Source organism: Pseudophryne corroboree, chromosome 12 (assembly GCF_028390025.1).
Source record: "Pseudophryne corroboree isolate aPseCor3 chromosome 12, aPseCor3.hap2, whole genome shotgun sequence".
Taxonomy (NCBI): Eukaryota; Metazoa; Chordata; class Amphibia; order Anura; family Myobatrachidae; genus Pseudophryne; species Pseudophryne corroboree.
This window is the reverse complement of record NC_086455.1, coordinates 103,126,136-103,140,269: the sequence shown is the minus strand read 5'-3', so window position 1 is coordinate 103,140,269 and position 14,134 is coordinate 103,126,136. Positions and strand designations below refer to the sequence as shown.

The 14,134-nt window shown below is 49.4% G+C and overlaps 1 protein-coding gene across 4 annotated transcripts in view; it reads right to left on the bottom strand.

Annotated features, from left to right (window-relative positions):
- The window catches only part of ZNF106 (zinc finger protein 106), a 361,275-nt gene that overhangs the window by 99,308 nt on the left and 247,833 nt on the right, over positions 1 to 14,134 (bottom strand). The window lies entirely within an intron of this gene.

Genomic DNA, 14,134 nt, shown 5'->3' with positions numbered 1-14,134 from the left:
GGTGAATCACCTAGTAGGTGCTGAGTAGGGGGTGCGGGGAAGAGGCGGATGGGATCCTGGGGTGCCACGGGAGGGGTGGTTGCGGTGGTGCCGCAGGTGGGGGAGGGTGCGTGGGTGCCGTGGGTGGTGGTCCGGAGCCGCTGCGGGTTGGGGAGGACCAGTTGCGGGGTTGCCCCGGGTGGGGGAGGGGTGGATGCGGTGGTGCGGCGGGAGGTACGGGTGCAAGGTCGCTGCGGGTGGGGGAGGGGGTCCGGAGCTATCGCGGGCGCTGGAGCGGGTGTGTGGGGGGGTCGCGGATGGGGCCCAGAGGTACTGTGAGTGGGGGAGGGGCGGGTAATGCTTATCCTGCTTCTCCTCCTGTCAGCAGCTAAGCTGCTGTCCTCCCTTTGTCAGTGGCTCTCCCAGAGACTCGCACAGCAGGCAGTCACTATTGTTCGCGCCGGTGTCCCAATGTGCCGCATTACAGGGAAGAAGATGTACACAATAAACTACAGCTCCCAGCAGCCCTAAGGGGCGGAATGCTTCGGTGCTAAGGGCTGCTGGGAGCTGTAGTTTATGTAGTGCGTCTACTTCCCTGTAATGCGGCGCGTTGGGACACAGGTGCTAACAATAGTGACTGGCTGGCAGAACTGTGTGACTGGCTGAATCAATGTAAAAGGTGAGCGTGCTGTGCAGTGTCAGTGACACTACACACAGGCCCGGCGCTAGCCGCTCAGCAAAGGGATGCAGTGCAGGGAGGCACCAGGAAGGAGAGACGTTCTCCCTGCTCTGCATCCCTGTGCTGAGCTTCTGCTGCGGGCTGTTGTCACACATACAGCGGCGCCTGAAGCACAAAACCTTTTCTCCCACTCGGCGCCGGCAGCACAAAACCTCCTCTCCCCCCTCCCCTCCCCTGTGTGACATTCAGTAGCCGAGAGGGAGCCAAAGTGGGTGGAGCTAGATGGGAGTAAGGGGCGGAGCTACATGGGACCATGCTGCAGCAGGAGGATGAGCGGCTACAGCTTCGGCCAGCCAGACTTTATTAGATAAGTGTCTGGAAAGAGAGTGAGTGAGTGTGTGTGTGTGTGTGTGTGTGTGTGTGTGTGTGTGTGTGTATGTATATACAGTGTCTGTGTATACTGTATATATGTGTGACTGTGTATGTGTGTAATGTATGTACAGTAGGTATGTGTGTGTGTGTGTGTGTGTGTGTGTGTGTGTGTGTGTGTGTGTGTGTGTGTGTGTCTGCTGCATAATGTGTGTAAGTGTTACTGGTACAGGGGGCGTTACGTGTGTAAGCGACACTGGTACAGGGGGCTTTACGTGTGTAAGCAGCACTGCTACAGGGGGCGTTACGTGTGTAAGCGGCACTGGTACAGAGGGCGTTACGTGTGTAAACGGTACTGGGAGAGGGGGCATTACGTGTGTAAGCGTCACTGATACAGGGGGCGTTACGTGTGTAAGCTTCACTGGTACAGGGGGGCGTCACGTGTGTAAGCGACACTGGTATAGGGGGGCATTACGTGTGTAAGCGACACTGGTATAGGGGGGCATTACGTGTGTAAGCGACACTGGTATAGGGGGGCATTACGTGTGTAAGCGGCACTGGTACAGAGGGCGTTACGTGTGTAAACGGTACTGGGAGAGGGGGCATTACGCGTGTAAGCATCACTGATAAAGGGGGCGCTACGTGTGTAAGAGTCACTGGTACAGGGGGGCGTTACGTGTGTAAGCGTCACTGGTACAGGGGGGCGTTACGTGTGTAAGCGTCACTGGTACAGGGGGTGTTATGTGTGTAAGTGGCACTGGTACAGGGGGCATTACGTGTGTAATTGTCACTGCTACAGGGGGTGTTACTTGTGTAAGCGTCACTGGTACGGGGGGGGCGTGACATGTGAAAGCGTCACTGGTTCAGGGGGAATTACATGTGTAAGCGTCTCTGGTACAGGGGGCATTACATGTGTAAGTGTCTCTGCTACAGGGGTCATTATGTGCGCTGTACGTTTGTAAAATATGCGAGGGTGCAAATTTATAGTTTGCAGGGGGGCGCCGAACACTCTAGACTGCACACCCACTGCAGTGCACAGCACGGTCACCTTTTACATTGATTCAGCATCCATACATTACCCTCCGCGATATCACCCTCTCTATCCGCTACATTAACCATCTTGGGGCTTCCAGGCCGGCAGGCCAGGTGCTGTGTTGCGGAGTTAGGGCCTCTGGGGATCTGGGTGCGGCTGTGGTGGGGAGGCACTTCTGTGACATCACACGTAGAGCAGGCTCCGGGGCTCAGAGAGTATGCGGCGCAGGGATGCCTATGAAAGTCTCCCGCTGCGCCGCTTTCATACACATCTATGCCGGTGGCCGCAGCAGGTTTTGTTCCACCTGCAGCGCGGCTAAGGAGTGGGGACTGTTGATGCCGGAGGGGGCAGGTGGACTGGCAGCAAGACAGAGTTGATCGCTCGCTAGCGTTTTTTAGCAGCCGTGCAAACGCTATGCCGCCGCCCAGTGGGAGTGTATTTTAGCTTAGCAGAAGTGGGAACGAAGGGATTGGAGAGCGGGTACAAAAAATTTTTGTGCAGTTTCAGAGCAGCTTCAGACCATTCAGTTCCTGATTTGACGTCATGAACAGGGCCTGCGTTCAGCCAGCCATGCCTGCGTTTTTCCGAACACTCCCTGAAAACGGTCAGTTGACACCCAGAAACGCCCTCTTCCAGTCGATCACTCTGCGGCTGCCTATGCGACTGAAAAGCATCATCGCTAGACCCTGTATAAAACTACATCGTTCGTTGTAATAGTAAGCCGCACGTGCGCATTGCGCTGTATACGCATGCGCAGAAGTGCCGAGTTTTTGCCTGATCACTGCACAGCAAATGAATGCAGCTAGCGATCAACTTGAAATGACCTCCATAGGACGCTGCAGTAAAAGGATTGTTTTTTCCCCTATCTACAGCACAGAGACTTGCTGCAGATGGAGTGGCATACCCACCAGCTGCACCTTTTTGGCAGGTACAGGACCTTTTTTTTTTATGGTCTACCGTTTTTTGACTCTCCAAGCTTCCATTGAAAGTATAGAAAAAGGGGCGTGGTCACGCTGCTGTACCCGTGGCCACGCCCCCTTTTCGAATTTGCATCAATGTTTACGTGTAAATTGTTGGAGGGTATGTTGCAGATGCAGTGGGACTATTTTGGGGTGTGGGGCTGGAGCTGCAGCTCCATCAGTCCCATTGCTAATCCTGCTCTGTGAATGTGAAAACACAGCAGGCAAAGGGCAGAGCCTCCCATTGGATGTAACCTGTGTGGGAGGGCGTTTCTCGCCCAATCAGATGTGGGCTGGGTGTGATAGACCTGCCACTAACCCAATGAAAGCTCCTAGCCACGCCCAGCGTTAGAAACCCAGGCACAGAATCACAGGGCTATTATATAGGAGATAATTTTGATGATTGTGGCTTACAGTTTAAGAAAACCACAAATTCAAAATCTCAGAAAGTTAGAATATTACATAAAATCAATAAAAAAAAATGTTTTAATTCAGAAATGTCGGTCCTCTGAAAAGTATAATCATGCACCTGCACTCAGTACTTGGTTTGGGCACCTTTTGCATGAACTACTGCCTCAGTGCGACATGGCATGGATTCTATCAGCCTGTGGTACTGCTGAGGTGTTATGGAAGACCAAGATGCTTCAATAGCGGCCTTCAGCTCTTCTGCATTGTTCGGTCTCATGTCTCTCCTCTCTCTCTTGGCAATGACCCATAGATTCTCTATGGGGTTCAGGTCAGGCGAGTTTGCTGGCCAATCCAGCACAGTAATCCCACGGTCATTAAACCAGGTTTTGGTACTTTTCGCAGTGTGGGCAGGTGCCAAGTCCTGCTGGAAAATGAAGTCAGCATCTTTATAAAGCTTGTCTGCTGAAGGAAGCATGAAGTGATCTAAAATGTCCTGGTAGATGGCTGCGTTAACTCTGGACTTAATATAGCACAGTGGACCAACACCAGCAGATGACATGTCTCCCTAAATCAACACAGACTGTGGAAACTTCACATTGGCCTTCAAACATCTTGGATTGTGTGCCTCTCCATTCTACCTCCATACTCTGGGACCTTGGTTTCCAAATGAGATGCAAAATTTGCTCTCATCAGAAAAGACGACTTTGGGCAACTGAGCAACAGACCAGTTCTTTTTTTCTTTAGCCCAGGTAAGACGCTTCTGACGTTGTTTGTCATACAGGAGCGGCTTGACAAGAGGAATACGACATTTGAAGCCCATGTCCAGGATCCATCTGTGTGTGGTGGCTCTTGATGCACTGACTGCAGCCTCAGTCCACTCCTTGTGAAGCTCCCCCACACTCGCCTGACCTGAACCCCATAGAAAATCTATGGGGCATTGCCAAGAGAAAGATGAGAGACATGAGACCGAACAATGCAGAAGAGCTGAAGGCCGCTATTGAAGCATCCTGGTCTTCCATAACACCTCAGCAGTGTCACAGGCTGACAGAATCCATGCCACGCCGCACTGATGCAGTAATTCATGCAAAAGGGGCCCAAACCAAGTACTGAGTACATATGCATGATTATACTTTTCAGAGGGCCGATATTTCTGTATTTAAAATCCTTTTTAATTGATGTTAAGTAACATTCTAATTTTCTGAGATTTGGGATTTTTTTAAGCTGCAAACCACAATAATCATAGTTATAACAAATAAAGGCTTGAAATATCTCACTTTGCATGTAATGAGTCTATATATTAGTTTCACCTTTTAATTTGAATTACTGAAATAAAAGAAACTTTTGCACGATAATAGGATTATAATTACCTACCGGTAAATACTTTTCTCATTGTCCGTAGAGGATACTGGGGTCCATTTAGTACCATGGGGTATAGACGGGTCCACTAGGAGCCTTGGGCACTTAAGAAATCAATAGTGTGTGCTGGCTCCTCCCTCTATGCCCCTCCTGCTAGACTCAGTCTAGAAACTGTGCCCAAGGACACGGACATACTTTGAGAGAAGGATTTAAAGGACAGTGGTGAGATTCGAACCAGCACACACAAACAAGAGGAAAGCTATGCTAACCAAAACATGATGAGGGACAGAAACAGCTGAACCAATAACAATACTTGACCAAGTAACAGTGCAAAAACACACAAAGCACTGGGCGGCAGCCCAGTATCCTCTACGAACTACGAGAAATGGATTTACCGGTACGTAATTAAAATCCTATTTTCTCTTACGTCCTAGAGGATACTGGGGTCCATTTAGTACTATGGGGACGTACCAAAGCTCCCAAACCGGGTGGGAGAGTGCTGAGGTTCCTGCAGAACTGATTGACGAAACTGAAGGTCCTCAGAGGCCAAAGTATTGAACTTGTAGAATTTAGCAAACATGTTCGAACCTGACCAAGTGGCCGCTCGGCAGAGCTGTAAAGCCGAGACATCCCGGGCAGCCACCCAGGAAGAACCCACCGACCTAGTAGAGTGGGCCTGTACAGATTTAGGAACTGGCAAACCTGCCGTAGAGTAAGCATGCTAGATAGTAAGCCTGATCCAGCGAGCAATTGACTGCTTTGAAGCAGGACACCCAATTTCATTGGGATCATAGAGCGCTGTTAGAGCGCTGTCCGCTTCACATAAATTTTCAAAGCCCTCATAACATCCAGGGAATTTGAAGTAGTAGAGGTGTCGCTAACCACCGGGACCACAATAGGTAGATTGATATGAAACGCAGACACCACCTTTTGAAGAAATTGCTGACGAGTTCTGAGTTCAACTCTATCTTCATGAAAAATCAAATAGGGGCTCTTATGAGAAAACTCCCCCAATTCCGACACACGCCTTGCAGAAGCCAAGGCCAACAGTGTGACTGTCTTCCATGTAAGAAACTTTACGTCAACCTCCTGTAAAGGCTCAAACAATTCAGATTGTAGAAACTGCAATACCACGTTGAGATCCCAAGGTGCAGTGGGAGGCACAAAGGGCGGCTGGATGTGCAGAACACCTTTCATGAATGCCTGAACCTCAGGGAGGGAAGCCAACTGTTTCTGGAACAAAATGGATAAGGCCAAAATCTGGACTTTTATGGAGCACAGGCGTAGGCCTGCATTCACACCTGACTGCAGAAAAAGCAGAAAACGTCCCAGTTGAGACTCCACTGCAGGAAATATCCTGTTTTCACAACAAGAAACTTATTTTATCCAAATACGGTGGTAATGTTTAGACGTTACCCCTTTTCTGGCTTATATCAAGGTAGGTATTACCCTGTCCGGAATGCCTTTCTGGGCTAGAATTTGACGTTCAACCTCCATGCCGTCAAACGTAGCCATGGTAAGTCTTGATAGATGAACGGCCCCTGTTGCAGAAGATCCTTTAGAAGAGGTAGAGGCCACGGATCCTCCAGGAGCATTTCCAGTAGATCCGTGTACCAAGCCCTTCTCTGACAATCTGGAACAATGAGAATTGCTTGAACCTTTTCCCTTTTTCTTTCGAGAATTCTTGGGATCAATGGAAGTGGTGGAAACACATACACCATTTGATAGACCCATGGAGTCACCAGAGCGTCCACCGCCACTGCCTTTTGGTCTCTTGACCTGGAACAATACAGCCTTCTTGTTGAGACAAGAGGCCATCATGTCGATCTGTGGAATTACCCACAGACGTGTCAAGCACCCGAACACTTCCGGTTGAAAGCCCCACTCTCCTGGGTGGAAGTCGTGTCTGCTGAGGAAGTCTGCTTCCCAGTTGTCTACTCCCAGAATGAAGAGTGCGGACAATGCCACAGCGTCTTACTGTCTAGAGGAGAATCCTTGTTACCTCTGACATTGCAGCTCTTCTCTTCGTTCCGCCCTGTCAGTTTATGTATGTTACCGACTGAACCTGGTTGACCTGATCTTGAAGATGTGATGCCTGTAGAAGGGTGTTGTATATGGCCCTTAGTTCCAGAATGTTGATTGGAAGAATGGTTTCCTGACCTGACCATTTTCCCTGGAAGTATTCCCCCTGGATGACTGCTCCCCAACCTCTGAGGCTTGCGTCTGTGGTTAGCAGAATCCAATTTTGAATCCCGAACCTTCGGCCCTCTGTCTGGTGAGAAGCCTGAAGCCGTCGCATAAGAGAAATCCTGGCTCTTGGCGACAGACGTATCCTCTGGTGCAAGTGGAGATGCGATCCGGACCATTTGTCCAACAGATCAAGCTGGAAGGACCTTGCGTGAAACCTTTCATACTGCAGCGCCTCGTAAGCGGCTTTTCCAGAAGTCGAATGCATAGATACACCGATATCCGGGTTGGTTTTAGAACATCCCGCACCATCGACTGGATTACCAATGCCTTTTCCAATGGTAGGAATACCTTCTGTGCCTCCGTATCCAGTATCATCCCCAGAAACAGAAGCCTCCGTGTTGGTTCCACGTGAGATTTTGGTAAGGTCAGAATCCACCCGTGATCACGGAGTAGTCGAGTTGAGAGGGCAATGCTGTCCATCAACCGCTCCATGGATGGTGCTTTTTTCAGCAGATCGTCCAGGTACGGCATAGGTCTGCAAACTCTGTCCTCATTACCCCACACAGTGCATGTTTTGCAGGTCTCCTCACAGAATCACAAGTGAAATAATTAACTCCACCTACGGACCTTTTAAAATGTGTCTGAGAGTAAATAATACACCTGTGCACATGCTGGGTTACCTGCAAAACATGCACTGTGTGGGGTAATGAGGACCGAGTCTGCAGACCTATGAAGTACAGGATTATATTCACTCCCTGTTTGCGGAGGACAAACAACATCTCTGCCATTACCTTGGTGAACACCCTAGGCGTCGTGGAGAGGCCAAATGGCAGGAGATCAAGGAGATCATGTGAGACCTGATCCGGTAAGGCAGACCGTCCCACTTGGCAAGAATCAGCTTCTGCAGAGGGCGGGAATGAAATTGAGCGTACTCTACCATGTCGAAAGCAGACACCATGAGGCACTTGCATTGCTGAGTGTATTGACATCTCCTGTGACAAGAACCACCACTGGTTGTCTGTGTCCAACAATGCCCCCAGGTGCACCATGCTCTGGGCAGGGTCCAGGGATGATTTCATCCAGTTGATGAGCCGCCCGTGGGCTTGTGGGCTTGCAGAAACTGGACAGTAAGATCCAGATGATGGAGAACATCTGGGGAATTCGCCACGATCAGCAAGTCATCCAGGTACGGCAGGATCCTGATACCCTGACAGCAAAGCAGGGCCGTCATCACCGCCATGACCTTGGTGAAGATTCGCAGTCCAAAAGGTAAGTCCAAGTCCAAAAGGTAAGGCCCGGAATTGATAATGGAGGTTGCCAATAGCAAACGGCAGGTATTGCTGATGCGACATGGCAATAGGAATATGTAGGTAAGCATCCTGTATGTCCAGGGAGACCATAAAGTTCCCTGGCTCCAAAGTCAGAACAATAGAGCTAAGAGTTTCCATACGAAACTTGGAGACCCTCACAAATTTGTTCAAAGACTTGAGGATGAGAATGGGCCAGGAGGAACCATTCGGATTCGGGACTAGGAATAGCGGTGAATAGTACCCCCCTGCCTCTCCTGTGTCCAGGAGGGACTGTACCACCAAATGAAGAGTATTTTTGTCTTTACCTGATCCGAAGGGATGGTTGTCAGGCAAAATTGATGAGGGGGACGTTTCTTGAAGAATATGGCGTATCCGTGAGTGAAGACTTACCTTACCCAGGCATCTGAACTGGTCTTCAACCATACCTGGGTAAACCGTAGAAGTTAGCCTCCCACCCTTGGATCCCCCAGGGAAAGGAACGCCCCGTCTTGCAGCAGGCTTGTCTGATTTGGAAGCAGGCTGATGGGCAGCCCAGGCACGTTTAGGTTTGGACTTCGTGGTTTTGGAAGTGTGAGACTGTTTCGGGTACGCCTGACTCGTTGCTTTACCTGGAGGTCGAAAGGAATTTAAGGAAGTACTCAACCTTCGGAGCCGAAGGAGTAGTACTAGGTAGTCAGCAACAATCTTGTTGAGTTCCTTACCAAAAAGGATGTTCCCTTTAAAAGGGAGCACCTCTAGGGTTTTCTTAAGAGTCCAGATTCACAGACCAGGACCACAACCAGAGAATCCGGCAAACCAGAATGGACGTAGTAGAGGCCTTGGCCGCCAGAACACCGGCATCAGAAGCAGCCTCCTTAATGTAATGAGAGGCTAGGACAATATACGAAACATTGTCTAGCATTATCAGAAAAATTGGACGGCAGCTCTGCTTCCACTTCCTGAGCCCATGCGTCAATAGCTTCTGCAGCCCAAGTAGCCGCTATAGTGGGCCTATGCACAGCTCCTGCAAGAGTGTAAATAGACTTTAAGCAACCCTCCACACGCTTATCCGTCGGTTCCTTCAGAAAGGTGACGGTAGTGACAGGCAGTGCAGATGACTGCACCAGCCGAGCGACTTGCGAGTACACCGTAGGCGGCATTTCACATTTTTTACTTAACTCCGCAGTGAGGGGATAGCGAGCTAGCATCTTCATGTGAGGTGTGAATTTCTTTCCTGGATTCACCCAGGATTCCTGATGTATATCAACTAAGTGGTCAGAATGAGGCAAAATTAATTTGGCAACCTTCTGACATTTGAATCTATCAGGTTTCTTAGAGGCAACAACAGGTTCTGGTTCATCATCAATTTGAAGAATCAGCCTGACAGCCTCTAAGAGGTCAGGAACATCCACCTGTGAAACAGACTCCCCATCAGAAGCATCTGGATCAGTGTCTGAGGGGTCAGTAGATGGCCCACATCGGAAGAAGTATCTGAAACATGAACGGATTGTGAGGAAGCAATAGCCCGCTTAGATGACCCCTTGGTCTTAGGTGGGCGAAGGTTAGGTTTCTATTTGTTCAGCGAGTGATTCAATTGTTGTAACTGAGTGGACAGGAGATCTGCCCATGGCGGATTAACCGCAGGGACGATATGTGGCTGTAAAGGCACGTGAGGTCCCTTAGGGGGGCGTAAGTCTAGTTACCAGCGTAGTCAGTAAATTAGAGAAAGTAGCCCAAGGCGGGTCGTGATGTGCCCCCGTTGCTACAAACTGACTGGGGGAAGGGTAGGGAACCTCCAGAACCTGAACCCTCCCGCTGCTATGTTTTCCTCTAATGCATCTGCGGCATCACCGCCGCGTATTGCGGGATCAGCCACAGAACCATCGCCCCCTGTAGCTGATATGATTTGAAAGCGTAAACCACGAGCGACACAGTACAATATCAGCAGATATAATACCTAACCAAGAACCCCCTGTGCAGCGTGACAGCACAAACAGAGGATTCAGGAGGTATATGGTGACAGACTCACAGAGAAAAATACAAAAATAGGATTTTGGTACTTACCAGGTAAATCCTTTTCTTTGAATCCATAGGGGGCACTGGAGTACTCTTGGGATATGGACGGGCTTCCGTAGGAAACAGCACTGAATATTTAAATTAGTAACACTCCACCCCTCCATATCCCTGGTCACTACCCAGTGTTTTTTACTGAGCCGAACAGGAATTAAGAGAGGTTAATAATGGAGTATTACATATAACATAACTGACAATAACGAAGTTAACACATAACGTTAGTGACAACTAACAGTTGACACCCTAACCAGCACTTGTAACTTGAACCAGTCGGTGAAAGTGTGTTACCATAAGATCCTCAGAACTAACCACAAGTAGGTAAAACTGCTCTGGGTGGGCGTCCAGTGCCCCCTATGGATTCAAAGAAAAGGATTTACCTGGTAAGTACCAAAATCCTATTTTCTTTTTCATCCACTAGGGGTCACTGGAGTACTCTTGGGACGTACCAAAGCTTCCCCCGTGGGCGGGAGAGCTGTTTGGCACTTGTAACACTAGGCGGCCAAAGCTAGATGCTGATGCCGCAAAAGTATCAAACTTGTAAAAGCGCACAAACGTGTGCACTGAAGACCATGTAGCCGCCCGGCAAAGCTGTGTCGCAGAAGCCCCACGACCAGCTGCCCATGAAGTTCCCACAGAACGTGTGGAATGAGCGGTTACTGACGTAGGCGGTTGTAACCTAGCATGAAGGTACGCCTGGCGTATGGTCAGTTTTATCCATCTGGATAAAGTTTGTTTAGATGCTGGCCAACCCATCTTGGCAGCATCATAGAGAACAAATAACGTATCCGTCTTACGAACTGAAGACGTTCGGGATACATAAACGCGTAATGCGCGAACCACATCCAGAGTTCCGGAATGTGCTGTCAACACAGGAACTACTATTGGTTGATTGATGTGAAAAGATGACACTACCTTTGGTAAGAAGGCGGGATTCGTCCGAAGTTCCGCTCTGTCATCATGAAACACCAAATACGGTGGCTTGCATGACAAGGCACCCAAATCCGAAACACGCCTTGCCGAAGCTAAGGCTAAGAGAAAAATTGTTTTCCAAGTGAGAAACTTTATATCCACTTGTTGTAAGGGTTCAAAATATGAAGACTGTAAGAACTCCAAAACCAGATTCAAGTCCCATGGCGCTGTAGGTGGAATGAATGGAGGCTGTACCCTGAGTACACCTTGTAGAAAAGTGCGTATAGACGGCAATAGAGCCAATCGTCTTTGAAAGTAAATTGACAAAGCAGATACCTGCACCTTTAGTGTAGATAAACGCAATCCTCCATCTAACCCTGTTTGTAGAAACAACAAAAGGCGGCATAACTTGAAAGCTGATGTCGGAGATTTCCGAGCTTCACACCAACCTATATAGGCACGCCATATTCTGTAATAATGAGCTGCCGTAACCGGCTTCCTAGCTCGTAACATGGTTGGTATAACTGAATCTGGCATGCCCTCTCTTTTTAAGAGGGCGGTCTCAACAGCCACCCCGTCAAACGCAGCCGCGCTAAATCGGGGTAAAGAAACGGACCCTGTTGTAACAGGTCTGGACGTATCGGGAGCGGCCACGGATCGTCTGCGAGTAATCCTCGAAGATCCGAGAACCAAGCTCTCCGAGGCCAATGCGGCGCCACTAGTATGACTGTGAGCGACTCTCTTTTGATCCGTTTTAGCACCAGAGGGAGCAGCGGAAACGGTGGAAACAGATACACAAGACTGTACGGCCACGCGACAGTGAGAGCATCCACCGCGACTGCCTTTGGATCTCTTGTTCTGGACACATACTGGAGCGTTTGATGATTGTGTCGAGATGCCAACAGGTCCACCTGAGGATAACCCCATCGCTGAACCAACATGTGAAACACTTCTGGATTTAATGACCATTCGCCTGGGTGAAAATCCCGACGACAGATAATCCGCTTCCCAGTTGTCCACTCCCGGAATGAACACGGCCGACAATATCACCTGGTGGCATTCCGCCCAATTGAGGATTCGAGCTACTTCCCGCATTGCCATGCGGCTTCTCGTTCCTCCTTGTTTGTTGATGTATGCGACCGCCGTCGCATTGTCCGATTGCACTTGGACAGGCTGAGAGCGAATCATGTGCACTGCTTGTCGTAGCGCATTGAAAATTGCGCGGAGTTCTAGAACATTTATCGACAGCAATTTCTCGTGATCCGCCCAGAGACCCTGGAGCTGACAATTTTGAATGACCGCTCCCCAACCTCTGAGACTGGCGTCCGTAGTTAGAATTATCCAATTGCAAACTCCGAACCGTCTTCCTGCGGTTAAATTGTGTTCCTTGAGCCACCATAGCAGAGAAACTCTTGCTATTGGTGACAACCTCACTCTGTGGTGAATCTGCAGATGCGAGCCCGACCACTGGGCAAGCACGTTCAGCTGAAATGGACGAGAGTGAAATCTCCCGAACTGAAGCGCCTCGAAAGCTGCCACCATTGTGCCTAACAGGCGAATGCACAAGTGTACCGACACTGTGCGTGGTTTGAGTACTAATTGTACTAGATGGCGTAGCATTTGTACTTTTTGTTGTGGTAGGTAAATCCTTTGATTGACCGTATCGAGAATCATACCTAGGAACTGAAGGCGTTGAGACGGAATCAGATGTGATTTCTTGAAATTTACAATCCAACCGTGGTGAACCAGTACATTGTAAGTTAGCAGCGCATGTTGGGTAAGTATCTGTTGAGACGGAGCTTTGATGAGCAGATCGTCTAAATACGGAACTATTGTCACTCCCAGGGATCTGAGGTGAGCTATCATCACCGACATTACTTTGGTGAATACCCGAGGCGCTGATGACAGGCCAAACGGCAGAGCCTGAAACTGGTAATGGTTCTGGCGTATTGCAAATCGTAAGAATTTCTGATGAGGCTGCCAAATTGGAATGTGTAAGTACGCATCCTTGAGGTCTAGCGCAATCAGAAATTCCTTGGTCTCTAACCCCGCAATCACCGAACGTAGAGACTCCATTTTGAATCTGTAGTAAGTTACGTACTGATTGAGGCCCTTTAAGTTCAATATTGGTCTGACTGAGCCATCCGGCTTCGGGACCACAAATAGACTTGAATAATAACCCTGACCCTGTTGGTGTACAGGGACTGGAATCAACACTGCCGAATCCAGTAAGGACTGAATGGCAATTTGCAAAACTGTCCTCTTGTCGTCCGACAGAGGCAAGCCTGTCTTGAAAAACCGCAGAGGCGGCAGACAGTCGAACTCTATTTTGTAACCTTTTAACACTAAATTGCGAATCCAGCCCTCCGCGGATGTGCGGAACCACGCCCCCTGGAACGTCTGAAGGCGTGCTCCCACAATTGGAGAACCGAGATGGGCTGGTAACCCGTCATGCCACTGGCTTGTCGGTAACCTTAGCGTCTTGGCGAGTTGTGTTGGTTTGATGGAAACCACGTCCTCGACCACGTCTAGCAGGCGTGGCTGATCCTCTGCCACGTCCTCGAAAGGGCTGAGGTCTAAAGGATCTGAACGAAGGTCCAGCGTACCTTCTTCTTGGCGCAGGTGGAGGCAATGGTAAGAACACAGACTTACCTCCCGTAGCCTCCTTAATCCATGCGTCCAATTCTGGCCCAAACAACTTCTTGCCATCGTAAGGCAACGCCTCTATACTTCGTTTGACCTCTGCCTCCGCCTGATAAGTACGCAGGTAGAGTGCTCTTCGTGCCGTAACTAGCGAAGATGAAATACGAGAAGTGAGCTGACAGACGTCAGTGGACGCTGTACAGAGATACTCTACAGCCTCAATCATTTGATTTACCTGAATTATCTG